The 5,873-nt window shown below is 42.1% G+C and overlaps 1 pseudogene; it reads right to left on the minus strand.

The window, feature by feature from the left end:
* Positions 1 to 2,506: 2,506 nt before the first annotated feature.
* LOC139450761 (uncharacterized) lies at positions 2,507 to 3,583 on the minus strand (annotated as a pseudogene).
* Positions 3,584 to 5,873: the final 2,290 nt, after the last annotated feature.

Below are 5,873 nucleotides of genomic sequence, written 5' to 3' on the forward strand. Positions count from 1 at the left end.
GGTTGTTTGCACATAACTCCAAACAGTAGTAATTCTATTCACCCGCAGATGTTGACACAATTGTCTTGTACATACGACTTGTGTCGTTCGGCAGTGTTTCTATTGGTACATTGTAGTGTCTAACAAAAGTTTCAGCTGAAGCCCAGCCTGCAGTTTTTAAGATGTCATTCATTGGCACATTTGCTTTCTTAGCTGCCGATGTGGCTCTCGTACTATGAGCTGCAACTCGTTAAAAACTCCATGCAAAAATCGGCAGATCAAGGCATCAGAACCAACATTAACATCACAACTAATAGAAATCAAAGCTGACACAGCCGATCTCGCTGTATTCAATGAGCTATAGCTTAGTCCTTGTTTATACAGCTCGCTAAGAAAGCCTAACAGTCTCTCTACAGACACCTGAAGGGGATCAGCACCCCTTTTCTTACAGAAAATTTTCCATCTGTGCACATGGACTGTGTACTATCTTTGTGTAGATTCCCTTTATGATTTGAAGATGACGTCGCCAATCTCTTTCGGAACGCCACGCTTCTCCAGCGCGTTCCTGACAAGCGACAGGCTAGAAGTTGGAGCTTTTTCCACAGTGGATGTAGAGCTCCATTGTGAGGAAGGCTGAGGAGATCCATCCGCCATGGTAGCACTTGGGGATAATCCACCACCATGCTCATCGCTATGCTGTACCATGTCTGAGTGGGCCAATTCGGGAGTACCATTACCGCCCCCCCCCCACCTCCTTCTGAAGTTTCTGCAAACACTGGCTGATCACACTGGAAAGTGGAAAAATGTATGCGTATAAGTTATGCCATGAAACACTGAAAGCATCGACATACCTAGCTGATGGATCAGGCTTCCAAGATGCATATACACCTAACTGTTTATCAAGCCGTGACGCAAACAAGTCTATTTCAGGTTTATTCCAGAGCTGAGTTAACGTTTCAAAGACCTGTTTGTTGAGCAGCCATTCTGTTTTGTCATCGAAAATCCTTGATTCTGAATCTCCTATGATGTTTTTTGACCCAGGTATATGGCTTGCAGTGACCCATATGTGCCTATCAACACATCATTGCCAAAGTTTTCTGACAGTCCTGTCACATGATCTAGATTTACTTCCGCCCATTGCATTGATGTAGGCGATTGCCGTAGAATTGACTATAAAGAGGTGGATGTGACAATTAAGTTTGTCACTCAAAAGGGCCTGCAAAGCATAGAAAGAGGCCAAGATTTCCAATTCATTTATATGACACCTCTGTTCATCCACAGACCATCTACCGTTAGCTCTCTTACAACCAAGGTGACTACCCCATCCTTCCATTGATGCATCCGAGTACAAATCACCAACTGGGTCAGGTATGATGATTGGTTTGTTTGCTATTTTGACATCATGTACCCATCATTCCAAATCCGATATCATCATTGTGGTAATGAGCATAATGTCGGAACAATTCCCTTTTGACTTTCTCAGTGCATCTATCTTTGCATTTTCTAAGTTTCGATAATGAAGCGGACCAAATTGTACCCCAGGGAAACTGCTCACTAACAGTCCAAGAACATGAGCCACTTCAAGGATTGTTTCTTTAGTTTTGCATGATAAAGATTGACATGCATTAGCAACTTTAATTGCTTTTTCTGCTGGTATGGTAACTGTCATGTCAACAGAATTTAGAGGGAATCCCAGAAATTCAATTTCTTGAGAGGGGCTAAATTGGGATTTATCGGCATGAATGATAAAGCCTAGATCTTGCTACATGAGAGCAGTTTCCTTTACATTCTGTGAACATTCGACAGGCGGGTCACCCTGGAGGTAAGAGTCATCAAGATATGGCACAACTAAACAACCATATTGTCTTAGAGTAGCAAAGACTGGTTTGAGTAATTTAGTAAACTTTTGGGGGGCACAAGCAAGCCCATTTGGTAAACGTGTACTCATACAATCTATTTTTCCATTGAAAGCGAAGATATTTTATGTGTTCTTGGGCAATGGGCACAGAATAGTAGGCATCTTTCAGGTCAATACTAGCCATGTAACAACCTGGAGTCATTAATCGGACTGCAGACCTTAAAGTGTCCATTTTGAAGTGCTCATATGTGATGTTTTGGTTGAATTCTTTTAAATTCAAAATCATCCTATAAGTGCCATCTTTCTTCATTCTAGTGAATATTGATGAAACACATTCCCCCTCACAATGATCTGTTTCCACTTAAACTCTGCTTTCTAACAATTTTTAAATTTCACTGTCGACATGAACTTCTTCACCTCTAGATAATCTAGTTTTCCTTGCATCAGGAATTTCTGGGGTACATTGGTCATCGATAAAATCGATATGGCAACCAGTAACTGTATCTAACACAGCAATGTCTGATGTAATTTCTGACCATTTATGAATAAAGGGTTGTTTTCTACCCGCGTAGAAATCAGAGTGAGGAAGAAGTGCAACATCAATATTTTCTGAATTATGTCTCATGATTACCTGGGTGTTTGCAGCTGTCGGGGTTTCACTAGACTGTGCTACTGGCTCTGGCCATGCTTCATCAGTCTCTTGTTGGCCCTGAAGGCTGCGTATCCACCTCTTTTGGCTAAAAAAGGCTGATATGGTCCACTCCTGTACTGACAGTATGATTTTTACGCCGCTTTTAGCAATATTCCGGCAATATCATGGCGGGGGACACCAGAAATGGGCTTCACAAATTGTACCCATGTCGGGAATTGAACCCGGGTTTTCGGCGTGACGAACGAACGCTTTAACCCCTAGGCTACCCGACCGCCCCTCCCACTCCTGTATGGCCTGTGTCGTGCTCGTACGGGATAGCGACCCTCATATGGAAATCTACTTGAACCCCTTGTGAATGTGTTGTAGTCCCTGGGTCTAGCCTTTGTTAGCAGCTTTGCAAGACTTTTCAATGTCCTCCAACTTTTTTTGTGGCTTCTCCACCAAAAAGGAAACTGTTGACTGGTACAGTAACAGAATAAAGGGGCATATAGTTTGCATGCACATCTGTCCTTATGTGTCCACGCCATCTCATATTGAGCTCGAAGTTCGCCAGACTGGCCATCTGGATGGTGTCTATGAGACCCTTGACCACTTCTCCCAAAGAATCATTCACAATGTTGGGCCCAGACCCCTTATCAAGATTTTTCTTCATGTTGTATATCTTGTCAGTGATAACTGCCAATAAAGACACAGTCTTGACAATCATTAACTGGTATTTTTGGAGTTTTTTGTCCATGCTCTGTGAGTTAGTTCTCATTAGACTCCAAATAAGTTTGTCAACTCGCGTGGCAACGAGTGAAGGACAGTTATCAGGTCTTACAATAGTGTCCAGCTTGGATTTAACATCATCATCATCAGGTCTTGTTGATTCAAACATAAGTTCATTAATGATGTCAGCCATTTTTTTCTTTAGTTTTGATCTGGTCATGAATTGTGTCAAGAAATTTATCACCATGACTTGTGGAGGGTGTACTCTGACAGTCCACTTCACATGTATTTAACAATCTCTCAATCTTGTCGTCAGTCTTGTTTTCACACGGATTCGTCTTTAGGGGTTCGTCTTCCCCATCGACGTACTCATCTTCGTAATGCATGTAAGAGGCGTCACTCTCAGTGCCATCCTCATAGTATGGCTTGTCAGTAACTGACTGCTTTAGTTCGTCAAACCCTGCAGTGATTGATGATTTAATGTCTGAGATCGAATCAGCAATCAGTTTACCAAAGTCAAGAAACTCGCTACGCGAGTTTTGTTGATCGGGCGCTGCCATATTGGTATCAGCGCAACCTCGTGGTTGTTCTGCAGTCTCTTCGCCCGAAAAAGGACTTTTAGAGCTGGTTTCACGCGAGTCACTGCCTCGCAGTGTCTCTTTGGGGTGTGATTTGGTTTTGTCTGCATGTTTACCGCCAGGTTTAGCCTCGCAGTGTCTCTTTTGCTGTGATGAGAGGCCATGATTTGAATACAGGTTACTGTGTTCAACATGTGTACACTCATGTGTACGTTTCACTCACTAAACCACTAAAATCGACAGCGTCGATAATGAAAAGTTAGTAAAAAGCGTTACACTAACACGTAGTGCAACTATAGTCATCAATTACGAAAATTAGCCACCTTGTGACTCACGAAAATCACAAATTTGTGCTGTGACCGACCACGTCAGTCCTACCACCACTCAAAGCACATGGCGCACTGCCGCTCGATCGCACTGCGCAATCTCATGGGAACCGGAAGCATTAGTGACGTAGCAGAATAGGTCTTCAGCCACCCATGCTTGCCGTAAAAGGTGACTATGTATGCCGTAAGAGGGGACAAACAGGATCAGGAGGTCAGGTTCGCTGACTTGGCTGATGCATGTCATCGTATCCCAATTGCGTGGATCGATGCTCATGATGTCAACCACTGCATTGTCTGGTCCAGACTCCATTATTTACAGACCGCCGTCATATAGCTGGAATGCTGGAGTGCAGCATTAAACAAAAAACAAACTAAATATATACATCACTTCAGTATAAGGCAATGGTAGGGTTCGCACAAAGTTCATGCAGGAGTTTGGACTCCATTGACTTCCACGAGGTGTACACGACCTCATTTCATTACTTGAGTGAAAAAAGACATGCATCACGACGACTTGATTATTTACAGACCGCCGTCATATAGCTGGAATACTGTGTTGTGGCTTTAAACAACAAACAAACAAATCATGTAAATTACAGCAGCCACATTTATGTATACAAATGTTTTTTTATAAAAAATAAAAAGCCTCTCGACTTGAATTAAATAAGAAAAAATGAAAGGAAATCTAATGATTACATTGTTGTGGCCGTACAATCTATCATTATCCTGACCGAGCATATCAAGCTTGCACATAACATGCTCAGTGCTATCAACGCTGGTGTGAGGTCGTTCATCACACTTGAAACTGGTTCTGTCAGGGTTATTGATGAGCTTGTACATTTCACATGTCAGAGCGCTACAGATAGGGGTGGGTGGATGTGTGAGTGAGTGAGTGAAGGATATAATAGCTGTATCACATGGGTGAGGGAAGGAGATAACAGCTATTTATTACTTGCCCCCGTGAAGAGATCACCCGTTTAATAAACATACAGCTGTATTACACATTGTGTAATACCAAAAAGCGTGTTTATGTACCCTCGGAACAAATATTGAAAGCTCTCAACATCCCTTGGCTTATTCAACGACATTGCGTGTGGAGTTGATAGATCACTGAGAGGAGCTTATGCACACTCGATGACCCCCAGCAACCTTGTTGCTTGGCTGACGTCACATGGCATTGTTTCGCCGATGGATCTTGCAACGTCATTACGTCATTGGGTATTGTGACATTATTGTTAACTTTGAGGTGCAAGGCCCGTTCCACAAGGCGATCGTATTGTAGTACAACGACAGTCGTAAGTCTAAGTTAAAGTATGTGAGTTGCGATAGTCTTAGCCCTACGATAATTTTGTGAATTCTAAAGTTGGACCGTTGTATGGTATTAAATTCATACATTTCAACTTTTGACGTGTTTGAAGTATTATTCTGTTAAACTCAATTGGACTATGCCGTGGATCGTGTAGGTGTCAGCCTATTTATACTCAACAGTATAATTAAAAAAACGTTATAAATGGCAAGTAATAAATAAAATACTAAACGAGCTACCGTGTAATACCAATTTTATGAAACGAGTGAATAGTTGTAGTATCTGACGAGCGAAAGCGAGATATCACAACTATTCACTCGTTTCATAAAATTGGTATTACACGGGAGCTCGTTTAGTATTCTATATATATAGCACAACGTGGGTGTTTGAGTGAAGGATGTTTTGTTTTTTTCTTTGTTTAAATGCGCACTCAGCAATATTCCAGCTATATGACGGGGGATCTGTA

This window comes from Haliotis cracherodii, unplaced genomic scaffold, assembly GCF_022045235.1.
Source record: "Haliotis cracherodii isolate W230 unplaced genomic scaffold, xgHalCrac1.p SCAF_10, whole genome shotgun sequence".
In the NCBI taxonomy this organism is placed as follows: Eukaryota; Metazoa; Mollusca; class Gastropoda; order Lepetellida; family Haliotidae; genus Haliotis; species Haliotis cracherodii.